This window comes from Ambystoma mexicanum, chromosome 14, assembly GCF_040938575.1.
Source record: "Ambystoma mexicanum isolate Mex_15411 chromosome 14, UKY_AmexF1_1, whole genome shotgun sequence".
NCBI lineage: Eukaryota > Metazoa > Chordata > Amphibia > Caudata > Ambystomatidae > Ambystoma > Ambystoma mexicanum.
The window spans coordinates 486327936-486343910 of record NC_090940.1 but is presented as its reverse complement, the minus strand read 5'-3'; positions in this window follow the sequence as shown (position 1 = coordinate 486343910).

The window sequence follows — 15975 nt, the reverse complement described above, 5'->3', positions numbered from 1 at the left end:
GCTGGGAAACCTTAACACCTCAGAGAGTCCCACACCAGGAGGCAGGATATCACATGACCCTGTTGATTGATTGAGGAGAGACTTCCAAGGCAGCCTGCTGGAGCCCACACAAAAGGCTCTTTCTGTTGAATGGGGTGTGTTAATTTTGAGTGTTTCCTGTCAACAGCCCTCTGCCAGCAAGGAGAGACATGTGATCACTGACCCACCCAGACTTCTGAAGGCGGACCCAAACACTTGGGGAGTTGAATTGCAACAAATATATATTTTATAGAAATAGTGATAACTTATTGTAACCAAATGACAGGAATGTACAACTTTGAGAGTCTTAGTTTGAAAAATGCCCTCACGATTTGAGTCCAAACTCCAATTTGTACCATGTTCTGGGGCAAAACCCTGCTAATTATGAATATTGTAGACAATGTGTTTAAGATAGAGACATGGAAAGTTACTGGGATATATGTGGAAGGGAAATGTACCTTTGTATAATTTTTGATGAAAATCCCATATTGCACAACCCACTAAAATCGAAAATAAGTTGCCATTTTTGAATGCAAGCTCCTAGAAACGCCAGAGGCGGAACAGAGACTACCTTAAGCAAGGTGCCATATGTACATGTAATGTCAACCACTTGTGTACCTGGGAAATATGTATTTGAATCAAATATAGATTTGTGGGCAAATTGCCCAGGGGAGGATCCTCTGACCCATAAACAGACCTCATCATGATGACAATCCATTTCCTTCCCCCAATCATGGGAGAGGGGAGAATTGGGCCAATGACAAGTAGAGAGGGGCAGATTCAGTTATGCCACGCACACACCCACTTCCAAAACACATAAAAAGAGACTGCTGGGACAGGTAGGGACATGTAATTCCATTTGCTGCGGAGCATGCTGACCGACGACTTCACATCCAGAGATCCAACACTCAGACTTCCAAGCTAAACATAGGCTACAGAACTTTGAACCTAAAAGGCCCACTGCAAGCAAAAGTATTCTCAGCAGGCCTTCAGAATCCAGCGAACCTAACCAAACTAGTCAACAGCCGGGCGAGCTGTTTGAATTCTTTGCCAAGAACTGTTGCCGGAACCACAGACCAGACCCAGACCGCTGTGAGCAGAACCGGTGCCTGATTGACCCGCCGTATCCAGAGAGGCTAGACCAGCAGAGCAGAGCTGACCCAGACGCTGTGAGCAGAACCGCCCAGTCCAGTCCAGTTGACCAGATCCGTGACGAGGCCCATTCATTTCAAAATTAGGAGTGAGTATCCGCCAGAACTGTGCAGAACCCAATCTCTTAGTTAAAATAATCTAATCCAAACTATTTTAACCTAATTAGAACAGCCTCCTAGAAATCGTGTCATCTGTCATTTTAAAAGCTGCACAACTGTCACCTGTCAATTCTGCAGCTGCAAGCTGTCACCTGTCATTTTGAGTTTTACTTCAAATCCGAAAATCTACCCTTATTAAATCGTCCGTATCTCTGGAACCGTTTGGGCTAGGAACAAAATTTTTCATTTTAAAGCTGTGATTCTAGGCTTTCCAACGAACCTAGAACCCACTTCCTACTCTCTATACTTTTTCCGCAATCGCGATGTACGCACTCGCGAAATTTACCGCGATTTGCGATTTTGGCTCAATTTCTCCACTTGTCAAAATAGCAGCTCCATTCTTTCCTTTGTTAAAATCCGTTTGCAACCTGGTAGTTACGCATAGAGCATTGCTAAAGTGAGCCTAAACTAATATAAAGTATCTCTCCCTCACCCTGAACCTCCTGGAGGGAATTAAAATCAATTTTAGCATTTTCACTTCATTGCCACCACATTTCAAAGTAATTTGCCTGTGTTTAAAACTCATACCTGTTTTCTCTAAGCTTGCTGGGGGAACTGGAACTGTGTATTGCATTATAAAGTGTGATTTGTTGGGATTCTTGAAGACTGTGTGCCCTCCTTCCATTTCTTACATTGAATAGGGAGGGGAGTGAATTGTCAAGGAAAAGTGATTACATTGTCGTTTGTTGAAGCCATATCAAGTTATTTTCTGTACTGCATTTCATTCATCATTGCGTTTCCTTGAACCATATAAAGCATTCTTTCCCACCTTATTCTTCTGTTCCTATTCATAAGTTACCTCTTGCTGATTACTGCTCATATTCACAAGTGTAATATACATTATCAATTCATTTATAGAAGTGTGATATATATATATATTGTTTAAATTTTCAAATAAACCTTTTAATTTGCAAAACAAACCTACTTCTTGGCTCAGTGGGGTCAGGGGGATTCTAAGAGGGGGGTGTTATACAAGGGTTGTCATCCAGAGTACTGAACTGGACATAAAAATACATCAATAAGGGTTTTCCTCAGCATCCCAGACTAGCCATTGACTTAGCTGTAGTGTTGATTGAATATCGCTTACAATACCTGTAGTGCATTGCATGTCGATGTCCTGTTGGGTTTGAAATAGCCTGCTCAATGACTGCTATGTCTCCAGTCATGTGCTATTCCTGTGTGTTGTGTCCTCTCAATTGAGTGGGTCCTGACATGCATTTGTGACATTATTACCCCCCTTTGACTGTCAATCATGTTGCAAGGTAGATGTAGTATACATGCACTCACCCAACATCCAGGTCCTCTGTCCTCTGTGATGCTCCATGTAGGCTGGTGGTGTGCTGTTCAACAGGGCCATTGCATTGTGGCTTAGCATCTGCCTGCCAGTGAGGGCCCGTGGGTATGGCCCTTGTGCGAGGGATCAGTGCATGCCTCCGCCACACCACCTGCATCCCCATCATCCTCATCCTCCTCCTCTTTCTCTCCCTGACCTCCTGTTGCCTCTGCTGGTACTCCAGCCCCTGCAGTTGTAGATTGGCATGAAGCGCCTCCAGCTCCACGTTTGCAGCAGTGACTGGCAGCATGGTTGTCATATGTAATGGGATCTCCAAAGGAGACCCTAACCCAATGTTTTCAGAATGCTGCAGTCACTGACCACACGTAAGGCAGCATGCCCACTGCCATTGGGTTTAACTCCTTGCTATAGTACACAATTGGTCTCTGATGATGCCCATGTGTTTGTACCAGTACTGCAAGAACAAACCCATTTATTTAATGACAATAAGATGTGCATTTCTTTTCATAATTGACTAAACCATGTTTTGCTTTTTTAAGGCTTCTTCAGCTTCTGGTGTCCATTCTATGGGTTCTTCAATGTCAATATACATATAGTGTTGCAAGGGTTACACTGTTTCTGTGTATCCTAAACCATTGTCTAAAATAGCTTACCATGCCAAAAAATGCTTTCATTCGTGTATCCATATGTGGTTTTGGAATCTTCTATACTCCTTCTTTAGTGGAAAAAGCAATAACTGTATGCCCCATTACAATTCCATGTCCTAAGAAGTGTATTATTTCCCTGCACGGTTGTAACTTCTGTTTAGAAGCATGGTGTCCCGAATTGGCTAATACCCTTAACAATATTGTGTGGGCAATTTGCATGCCACATATGATGAGGAAGCTACTAACAACAGGTCATATTCCAACTCCACCAGCACTAACTTTCCTGGAAAGTTAATGTCATCTAGATATGTCTTAAGTTGCAGAGAGAACAGAGTAGAGAACTCAGTATACCCCTGGATAGTTTAGTCTGCGTGTAGAGAATTTCTCTATGGAAAAATGCAAATAGAAAGTGACCGTCTATAGGTATAGAGTAGCAAGCAGGGCACAGATTCACTATTGTGAAGTGTGTGGCTGTTAGTGGCCTGCTGAAGCTGGATTGGGCACTACTGGAAATGATAGCATGATGACCTTAGGTCTTGTATGACTCGATAAGTGTTCCTACCTGGCTTCTTAAAAGGCTAAATTACAGTGTACCAGGTGCTAGAGGTGGGGACAATAATAACTTATTTTAGTAGGAATTCTGTGACACGGGCTATTCCCTTCTTGACCTCTATTTTCAATGGGTTCTGTGGAATATGCGGTAGCTTCTTAAAAGAATCAATCTTAATTCTCACTGGCTCTGCATTACAGATATATCAAACATTTTTAGCATTGATGGACCAAAAGAATTTTGGCACCGCAGTGATTAAGTCTTACAAATCGGATGAAAGGTCCCCTGTTCCAAGTGACGCTTGCTGGCAAAATCTGCAGGGTAGCTAGAACAGTCTCAGCCTTCCTGGGAGGACTGAAAAAACACCTTTGGCATGCAGTAAATAGCACAACTTAGGCTATGTAACAAATCTCTCCCGAGTAGGTGAACTGGAGCTGAAGGACTAAGAAGGAATGTATGTTATGTTATGTTTCTTTGCATTTATATAGCGCCTTATATACCATTGGTATGGCCTGAAGGCGCTGGTTATGATCTGAAGGCGCTGGACCCAATATGTATGTGTGCGAACCAAGGTAACAGTGAGAGCCTCCGTGACTTGATGCACTACTAGATGGTTGAATAACCCTTTTGTTGTCATGGTTTCTGAGGAAAGTGGCAAATTAGGGAAACATTCTGATCTAATAGTGGGAATGGGAACAACTTCTTGTGCATTAGATACAATATATCATTGGTTTCTATACGGACACTAATATTTCCAAGGCCTCATTGGCTTGCAATAATGGCATGCCATAGGATCCACGCAGGGCTGGTCTTTGCACCAGGCAGACCAGGCACCTGTTAAAGAGGCTGCCCAACAAGAGGGAGCAAAGGGAAGGACATCTCTGACAGCTAGTGATTAAGGCTGGCTGCCTCAGAGTAGGCGACTTTGCTTTGAATAGGCCCAATGAGCTGCAACTTCAGTGAAGTGAGCTAACAGCAACATTCTTTTGTTCCGCGGCCCCACGCCTCACGTGCGCTACATTGAGCGCAAATGCTGTGCAGGACTAGTGCCTTACTTCAAAGTACAGGCCGAGAGACAAGAGGTTGGTTTGAGCTGATGGCTCAAGGCCGGCTGGCTGTCTGTGATCTCTGTGCAGCCAAAGTTTATTTAAGCATCTCCAGTGTAAGAGGTAATGTGTCCAGGACAAAGCAAGGCCTCTCGGGTTGCAGAGGCCACTTGCTGTGTTATATGTTGTCTGTTCTCTCCCTCTGGCCCCATGCATGTGGTAAGGTAAATGAATGGTCAATGCTTGTGCAACGGTCTCCCAGAGAGCTCCCTATTCACCAGTTCCTTGCTCTCTAGTCACTCTCTGATCTTTAAGTTCTGGGCAGGTGTCTCACTCTCTCCTGAGTCGTCTGCAGCGCTTAACTCCCTGCCATTCCTCTTCAGTCCTGTATTCTGGTCGTATCGTCTCCTACTCTGGTCTCCGGTCTCTCTCTTCCTGCGCTTCTCCCGATTGCCCTGTGTACAAACCCTCTTGGGCAAGGGCAGATACCAGATCCAGTCGTTCTTAGTGCAATCTTATCCGCACACAGGTCCCTGCACTGGGCTGAGAGAGGGAGAGCTACAGCCCCCCCTAACCCTCCGTCAGAGACATGGACAGGAGATGTCTCACAAGCCCCCCTGCTTCCACTAGCCTATGATTCCAGCTGCAGGAGATAGCTAGAGATATTTAAAACTCATGGTTTCTGCTCTGAGAAATCAAGGGAACCACTAAATTGGATCCCGGCCACCACCAGCACTTCACAGCGGGAGCGCCCTATCAGCAAGCACGTGGTACGGTACTGATGCATCACAGTTTGCCACTTCGTGGCCCATGGATGCTTCTCTCACGGTACAGACTGAAGCTCAATATTTATCTCACAGGAAAACACATGATATATTACAGAGATACTTTACTGAGCAATCTCATAATCTTGCAAGTGGGTGTTCAAAGCCACCAAGGTGCTTTCCTTGGCCATTTATAGGGCAGCTAAAACCGCCACTTCTTTTAGGTAAAAGCTTAAGATTTAATATAACACGATGCGACAGGTAAATGGGTTTGCTTACCGGTATCACCAGACTTAGGAACCCTAAATGAGGGTTGCATGAGGCATATATGTTTGGCGCTTGCTCATAAAGAACCGCTAGGGACAGGACATTGCATAAATCCGATTCCTCACAATCACTGTTTAAGAAAAAAGAAATAAACGCAGTCCATCACTGCACTTTCAATGTATGTTTTCAACGGTGCCATGACAAACATGTTCAAACTACAGTATAATAAAGAAAACAAAGAAACCCACCAGGAGTGGCAGGCTGGCAGCTACATAGGCTTAGGTTACAAATCCTGAGGTAACTTTAGTTGTGTGTCGGTCAAACCAGGCCTTGGCAAGGAAAGGTCAGTTCTGGGTGGACCGGGTGACACTTCTGATGGCAGAAATCACTGCTGTTGATGTTTGTTCATGTAGCTCCCAGATTGAAGGTTTCCCTCTGCTCACCTAGGCCGGTAAAATGAATGGATAACGTGTGTGGACGAGGAGGGATTCTTCTGGTGCCTAAATGAGGTTCTGTGGGTGGAGGTATGCTGAAGGCCAATTGAGGGTCTTCTATGGCTCTGTGAGGGTGTCTCAAGAAGTAAAGTTTCGATACAAGCTGTATCAGGCTCACTCTCCTCCCCATCATCAGAAGAACTGGTCTCTCTGCTCCACGAGGGAGCATGGGACAGCATACCATCACGGAGATATAAGGTGAGCCTTGTTGAGCTCGTGGACTTTTTCTGCCTTATTATGTGGAGTGTGGTGAAGAGCGCTGCATCTGAGTCCCACTTGCCATGCTGGGCTTTACTTTTGCTGAGGAAGCTCCACCACCATCTGCATACCTGAGGGCATGCCGCGGCCTCCATTCCGGCCTGGGCTCACATGTGGTGTGTGGAGGCCAGAACACTCCAACATGGCGTCCTGTGTTCCTCGTAGCACCGGAGTGCTGTGTACATTGCCCGGCCTGCCTTTTGATTGGCCAGCCGTTCCATCTTAATGGCCAATCGGGTGCCGGCAGGCAAGTGCCGGGCCCCGAACCGAAGGCCCGCACAAAGGCCCCTGGCTGGCCCTGTCCAGTTAGGGTAGGCACCCCTCACGGTGCCCCACTTCTACTTTTACCTGTGCACCTTACTACCAGCAGCTGATTTCAACACCTCGACCTCCTCCTGAGTAAGCACCTCCAGCCACCGGCAATAATCTGCCTCTGCCACGTCTGCAATGTGACTTTCTCTCTGACTCGCTGCCTCACTGCGTAAGGCACATTGACTATCTTTGTGGATTTTATTTTACCCAGGGGTGCCCCACTATAAGTGCATTTCAATTGCAGTGATTTCTAGTGCTCTGGCGAAATTCGAATCCTGGGGTGCTTCCATCTGTGCATTTCTGGCTCGGTGCTCCTCATATTCTGCATCCTCTGCACAGCTTTGCCTCTGGTTAATTGCATCTCTGTTTGCTAGTCACCCTCTATCCTCCTGTCATCTTTCTGACTTCCCTTATTTCTCTCCATCCTGTCTTCCCCCTCCCCCCACAATTTTTCGTCATTTATGTTCAAGCTCTAGCACTATCTGAAACCCTATCAGGCCCGTAAGATAGTTTTGTTTTATGTTCTGTTAAACTGTCTCTATGTACTCTACACTGTCTTATGCCTGTACCATTATAATGCATTGCACTTGCCCATTTTGAACCACTCAAGGCCCAGTAGGAATGTTTATTTTTGCATTTGTCCTTGTTCCTCTCCTGCCTTGAAGCGCTTTGAAACATGCGCTCTTTTTGTATAGGTGCTTTACAAATTACCAATAAATAAACGAAGGTGCGCATCACTAAACGTTAAATGAGGGTTATCTAGGGGCTAAATGAGAGTGATATGAAGGTTAAATAAGGAAATGCCTGGGACCATAGGAGGCCAAGCAAGGCATTCTGTGAGGGTACCCTAAGGTTTGCAACACTACAAAGTGATGGGTGGAAAACTCTTTAATTAATCATAACCATTGGTAGTTGATCTAAAGGGCCTTTGGTGTAATAGTTTTCAGCCTCCTGTGCCGTCGATGAAGGAGAAACATATGCAAATCAGTATTGGTACTACCCCAAAAAAGACAATCTGCCCCAAACCACTAAGTCAGATACAAGCATGCAAGTTCTAATCAGAACATAGCCCAGCAGTTCGGGGATTGACAGCCCCCATTGGGCGAACGAGCAAGGCTGATTTGCACATGGATGGTTCCCCTCTGTAATGGCACATACAAGCTAAAATAAAAATGGAATGTTTGCAGCCTGAGAAATTTCCAGGGGTTACAATTATTTCACAGATTTCTATCCATCCATGTTTGGTATTTTGGTGTCTACGGTACAGCTCTTTAAGGGAGAGTTGTGTGTTATGCGTTTGGCCATATATAGGCCCTTTGCTTGCCTTGAGGAACCAAGCTATACACCCCACAGGTGAGGCCTGAGATGGCCGGAAAATATCTGTGATGGCTTGCGCTTCAAATCAAAGGGGACGTTGCGCAGCTATTTATGGTGATCTGATCATTTTGGTGACAGGGGCAAAACTGATTTGCATATGGCTGGCCTCTGTATGTAATGGCACAAACATGTCAAATTGTTGTAATGGAACCTGCCCCAATCAATTACCCATGGTCAGGAGTCATTCATCACTTTTCAGTGTGTATAGTAATGATCGAGTGTGTGAGGATGTGCTGAAGTTGGAGAATAGTTTTCTAGCAGCTTTACGAATGTCTCCTAAGAAACGTTGGGTGATTTGCTATAGGCAAAATGGAGGCTTAGAGGATTCCGCCCTCCTGGGGTGTAATTTGGTCTAAGAAATGTACATGTTTTGTCCTTGAAATTTGGGACTCATCTGTCCCTTCCCCCTCTCTCCAAGTATCCCCAAAACCCATACATACAAAACATATACCAATACCTCAATACCTAAGCATTTATTGCCAAAGCCAAGCTTTGTTTGTCAACATACGCTTGATAGGTGAATTGTGAAGGAAGGTGGGGAAGCATAGTTGTGCTCCCCTGAAATTCATCCATCTACAAGGTGGAGGGAGGGGAGAAGTGGGAGGGGGGGTGCAGCATCTCTGCTCTTTATTCCAGAGTATTGTGTGGCTTTCCCATCGTGCAAGCACAGTTACCGAGTTATTTTCCTCCACCGAATTTTCATTGGGGCAAAGTAACTCCGCAATATTGCTTGCTTGCTCGAGATGACTAGAAAAAACGGGGTGAAGTCAGTACAGATGTGAATTAATCACCAGTATTTCCAATGAAAATACACCATCCTTTACATACGGTGTGTCGTGAAAACGACCATGGCAAAGAGAGGCATTTTATTAATTGGCTTGCAAGTCAAGGAAAACCACATCCTGTATCTAACCAGACCCCAGGTGACTGACCTGCCCCACCCCCCAGACCCCCTGCCTTTATAGGGCATTGTTGAAATGATCTGACAGTATTCGAGAAGCCCACTGCTAGGCTTTCCAGCACATTTATACAACCTCCTGCCACAACAATGGCCCCATTTATAACAGAAAAGTCAATTTTCAGTGTTTACTTCTGCTCATGACTCCATCTGTAAAATGTCAGTCTCCCGATCAACTGAGAGGTGTTTTACTGCACCCCATGGTGATTTTCAGTCAAGAATAAGTTTAACTGGTATACTTGACCACATGGGTTCTGGCGACCATGGAAACAGTTTCTGCTAAACAGCACCTTTGTGTTCATCACAGGGCACCTGCATATAAGGGTTCATGGCATCAACAAGCTTGGCAAAGCCAAAAGAGAAGGGGAAATCTAATTATGTCCGCTAGAAAAGACAATCTAGGAAATGGGCAATATAATGTAATAGGGATGGGGTACTATCATTATGGTTGAGAGCCCACCTGCAAGAGAAAGTCCTGCATCTCATTCTTTAGTCAAAATATTTATTTAAAGTGATCTACTCCCACTCATCCAATACCTATAATCCTGACAGTTTTTAAGTACTCTTAATTTTGGGAAATGGAAAATGAGGCACAGAAAGAGTAGGTGATTTACCTAGAATCCGACGTTTTTGAGAGGTCTAACAGGAATGATTAAGACTCATGTTTCCTGCTTCTACAGTCCTCGGCAGACCCACTATACACGACTCCAGTGTATATTATCTTTTGCCGGGCGCCCGCCGCACGAGCTGAAACTGATCATCTGCAGGAACAGTCGTTCCAGCATCTTAAATCAATGTTATCATTTCTGAAATATATTGGCATTAGGAATCATACATTATTTATGGCTTTAATTCTTTGAATTACGCAGGCGGAGGGCTAACTTGGCTATCATCATTACTGTAGTGTTTTTATACGACTTCTCAAATTAAAATGTATTCCCATTTTAAAATGTTTGATTGCACTTGTCCCACTAGCTTTGCATCGGGGATGATTCATTTGGCTCGCCAAGTGCATATGGCTGTTTTGGCCACTATCCATTATCTTCATCATTGTTGCCTCAGAACGAGCCCTTTAAACGGCTTCTTTCATCTTTCCAATTACCAGATGCGTCTGCACATTCCACTCGCTTCCATTTGATGCACACTATACACCCTAAATACAAAGACGTCTTCTGTTTACTAAATCTCCCCTGCTCTGTTAGCTAAGATGGCCGCCACACTCTATGGCAAAACCATGGCTCTTGTATGGGCATTTGTGAGGAATTACCATCTGGCAAAGGTGCAAAGCCCTGGATTTTTTTATTTTTAGTAAATAAAATGATGCGAGTGATTCTTTCTCCAGACAGGTAGTCTGCTAACCAGATCCCCTTTTGGCGCAACTCAGTTCCAAAAGCATATTGCACTTGTGCCCTGGCTGCATCAGTAGCCTGACCTACAGTGCCCACTCTGCTCCTGGCAGGTTCAAAGGTCATAAGATGCCCACTTGACTGCACTGAAGCATAGGGTGACATTTAATATATGCCCCTGTACCCAAACAACAATGATCAGGAGTATCCAATGCTGGTGGCAGGGTAATCTCTAAGAGTATGTTTTGCCTGTTTTTAGCCATAGTGCATGGTGATACTTAAGATCATGGCCACCACATCCCAATTTAATTTCCCACATGTGTCAGCTCGTGTGAGTCTGCTCTGCTTTGGATGGGAATGTGTATTGGGATTAGATGGGCAGATACTACCACATGGCAGAGACCCAAAAGACCCAGCATCTCTTTGATTCCCTTTGTGAGGGCTGGTATTCCCCTCCCCTGAGACAGACACACAGCAGGCAACTGTCCTGGGCCCAGAGATCAAAGGTGCACACCCATTCAGGAGGAGTAGCATCACACCATGGTGCTGCATGTCTAAATCTCTTGATTTCAGAAGAAGGGAAGGGGCAAGAGTGTTCTGGACACTAGAAGAAGCCTTCCACCATCTTGTTTCTCTCTGTCTCTCTTTCCCTTTCCTGTCTCCTCCACTTCCTCTGGAGCAAAGCACTTTGTGTGTGACATTAACAGGGCAAAGTCCACAACAGTCAGGAGCAGTGATTGGTCCCCTAAAGCAGGCTAGCGTTTGACCAATCACCTGGGGACTTGTGCACTTATACAAAAGGGGTTTGCAAAGCAGAATTCCCTCAGTTCCTCAAGGATCCTTGAACCGATCTCTGGAGGGTCATTCACTGACTCTAACCAGGGGTTACAATCGTGACTCAGGCCAATTGGCCCGAAAACCGCTGCCTCAGTGATAGTAAATCAACGTACACTTGATCACTAGTTCGACCCTCGCCCGCTGACTCAAACTGCTGGAGCATCACTTGCCGACCTCTCCCAAGACTGAATCGGTCTGGCCTACTGCAAAGCGTTCTTGAGACTGCCCCAACCTGCATCACTTGAACCGCCGCCATTCAACCGCACATAGCACCAGCATTCGACCCGACTCAACGCCTGCTTGCCTCCTGCCCGGACCTCCACGATCCTACGGGCCCAAATGAGCCTGATCAACTCGCATCAACGTTTGAACCCGGATCTGATGTGTTAGCCCGCCAAGAAGCAAATCCAGGTAATGTGACACTAAACTGCCCCCACTATCCACTGGCACCCTACAGAGAGTGCTACTTTCTCCAGTCTGTTGCATCTTCTCTGTCCTTTACTTTAGGGTGGGTTTTTGTATAGTAATCTCTTTTCATTCAACTTTCAGATGGTGTGTTTTATTAAAGTGTTTTTTGTTTTACAGAATCTTGATTGGACATTCTCTTTATTTTTGACTGTGATACTGAGTTGTTTGGGTCAGTACTCATACTTCTCGACACATCAGAAGCGTTTGACCCAATCAGACACACAACTCTTATTGAAAGGCTTGAGGAATACAATGTAAAAGACTTAGCCTTGAAATTGCTAAAATCCTGCCTCACAAATTAAACCGAAAGAACCTACCTACCACCCTTTACATCAACCTCCAAAATAGTCTCCTGTAGAGTGCCTCAAGGCTCCAGCAACTCCCCTCTCCTTTTCAACCTTTACATGTCCCCATTGATGAAAATCTTTTGGAACTACAGACTGACTGCCTACAACTACGCAGATGATACACAACTGATCATCAAGATAGCCACAACTCAAGACCCAAATAACACCCTCAGCAAGTGCCTCAGACATATACAGTAGGATGACAACCAACAACCTCAAATTAAATCCAGTCAAAATGGAAATAATGATCTCACCTCCATAGGGCTCCACAACTAACTCACAACTGAACTGGCCACCTGGCATGGTATCCCAAAAGGAAACATCAAATGTGGTAAAGAACCTGGAAATACCAAAGGACAACTGACTCTCACTGGATCCACATGTCCATGCTATTACAAAGAAATTCTTTTACCACCTGAGATTAATCAGAGGGATGCTGCTCTATTGTACACACACAAAACCACTGTTCAATAACTTTATTCGACCGTAAGGCCATGAAAGTACATGAGAACACATATCAGCATTAACAAAAATATTCTAAAATTTAACAAATCAGTCTCAAAGTAAATTGCAATCAATGCAACCTCCCGATAAAGGGAAATTGCAATTGTATTTTAACCCAGAGTCCAAGTACCCAGTCACAATCCCAGCAGCAGCCAACTTCTGCCAGTCTATTGTTTTTCTTATGCCCCTGTTCTACTGCAACTCCTCAGAAGCCATCACCCTAATGGCAGCGTGTTTGCCCCATATAAAACAGGATTATGGGTCCTATCTGCAGCCACATAGTCTGTTTTGAGGTCCAAATACGGGCTGATCCGAATTGAACTATTGGTTAAGGGAGCAGTTTTCATATTGATATCCAAGATGCCACAGGCTATATTTTGGTCCCACAATTCTTCCTGGATGAAGTCATATGCATGCTCCCACCGATAATGATGTCTGGTACAATTTGAAATGCCCACCTGAGACACACATAAACAGCCGCGTACAGTATAAGCCAATGTAGGCCTTTGTTTATCAGTGCCTCCCTGGGTTCTTGTTGATTACTGGACAATTTGGGGACTTTGTGCAAGTAAACCGTGCCTCTCCTTGGTCCCTGCCCAAAAATGTCTTCTGCGGGCCCTGAGATAAGTCTCATGTATGGGATCGCTTTGTGCCAGAAAATCAACAACAGCTATTAGTTTATTAGTGAATGGGGTTGAATCCAGGTGCCTGAGCTGTTCCCCTAGATATAGACTCTTCAGACCTTTGTGCATCGCGGCTTGATGTTGGTAAGGCCAACACAGAGCCCTCTTCCTTGTTTGGCACCAGAGGCACCTGGGTAATCATGGCCCCATCACACCCACTAAGTTCTCCACTTGCACAAAATGCTCCCATCCCCATTATACTCAAGTTCATAGCACTTCTGCAAATGTATGGGTTGGGGTGAATTGGTGCCCCCGTTGGGTGGTCGGCTCCCATACCACCCTCCGTTCCCTTTAGAGACCCCACAAGGATCCCCCTCTCGCCTGTGCCTTGATAGGGACCAGGAGTAACCTCTTTACTTCCCAAGGTTCTGACAGGACAGCTCAGCAATCACAGCTGCAGGATTTATATGATCCCTCTTTGCCTGGGATATCAGTGGACTGGATAGGTGAAGCAGATGGTATTGGGATAAAAGCCTTGTAAAAGAGTGTTCTGATTTTGGCAAGAGCTGTGAAGGGACAACTAATTGTGGATGCTGTATCGTTCGCATGGTACTGTTTAACTTCCGCAGCTTCAGGAACAGCTTCAGGAACAAGAAGCCTGTTCAATTTTCACTGGTTAAACTGCAGATCCGAATCCAACAGATCCAATAAATTCATGCTTGAGTTAAGTCCCCTTATAGATGGAGTCATGATGTCTTTATCCTTTAGGGTCATTAGATCTTTTGTTTCGTTCATCCAGGTTTTCCTGGGTGACGCCCCTGCCCCAGAAATGTAAATCAGGTTACAGATAGTAGTGCAGTTCTGGTCCAAAGTCCCAGGCTATACGACAAAATCTAATACAGGCACAGGCGCTAAATTGGCCATGTCTGTAGTTTAGGCCCTGGAGCTCTTGTGATTTATAACCAAAAATTGGTTGATTACCTTAATCAGAAAATTAGCCTCCCCCATAATTCTTGTAGAGCTCAGGGGGTATTTCTTTCCAGGGTAAGTACCCGAGCCTGATCCCACCACCTTCTTGCGCTTAACTGTCAATATCTTGCGTTTATGGGCTGGCTGCTCTTTCCCCTTAATGATACTGCAACATGGTGAGAGAGTCATTTGGATTAGCAGTCATACTGCAGTAATTGGAGATTCTCACCTGGCTGACCGCTTCTCCGGACACAGTTTCCATTGTTTGACACCAGGCCAGTAGAGCAGCCTCCTCCGGGGCCCGCCAAATTCTCTGCAGAATGCCAAACTTCCACACCCTTTCCCCTACAGGCTTCACCCTGCAGGGGAGGCTGGGATAGATGAAGGATGAAGCTTCCAGTTGGAGCAGGAAAGGAAGAGTTGACTCCCACGCTGAACTCCCTTGCCCTTTTCCCACAGTCTTCAGGAGGCCGTGATAGATGAAGGATGGGGGGTGTGACCTCAATGAAGCTTCCTGCCAGAGAAGGAAAGGAAGCATTGACTTCGGCACCAAACTCCTGTGCCCTTTCCTTGTGGGCTTCACCCTGTGGGGGGAGGCTGGGATTGATGAAGGATGGGGCGTGGCCTCAATGAAGATTCCTGTTGGAGCCGGAAAAGAAGCGTTGACTCCCGCCCCGGACTCCCCGTGCCGTTTCCCCCTCAGGCTTCCACACAAAACCATCACAATCATGTCCCAAGTCTTATCAAAATTCGACTATGCAAGCATCCTCTACATTGGAATAAAAGAACGGATCAGCAAAAAACTCCAGTGCATCCCAAACATTGCAGCAAGGATACTGATGAGACCAAACAGAAGAGAACACATCATGCCAGCACTAAGTAGCTTACATGGGCTGCTAGTTGAAAAGCAAATCAAATTCAAAGCTCTCTGCAATGCCTAAAAAATCACTACATGGACAAAGAGTCGAATTTCTCCAGGCTAAAATCAACCGCAACCATCCAAAAAGAGACCTACTATCCAACAGCGACCTCCAAATCAAAAGGAAACAATGCGGCAAAAAAGGAAATTCAGAGGCATTCCCACACCTAACTGCCACCCAATGGAACACAATGCCAAAGGAAATCAGGACAATAGAAGACCCCCTCACATTTAGAACACAACTAAAAACTTGGCTGTTCAACTCACAACGACCAGCACAAAGTGGAAGCCCCAAATGACACAACAAGGACCAAAATAAGACCCCCATTTACTAAACCCTGCTCCGAACTCCTACTGTACAGCATACCCCACACTTACCTCACATGATCCTCGTGATCAGCATAGTCTCCACTGAAACACACAACCCACCCATGCACCACAAAACCAACCGCTGCAAACAAACACCCAATCACTGGATGCTACATGTCCAGACACAGTAGCCCCATTGCACACAACCCAAACACACCTAGACACCTGACCTGCAGCAGACACCAGTTTCCCCTGGTTCTACAAGCCCCAAAAGGAAAGAACAACATCTATCCATCTCTCTCTCATCCCACTAACCCACCCAACACAAACCACTCTCTTACAGAACCACAGGAGTGCC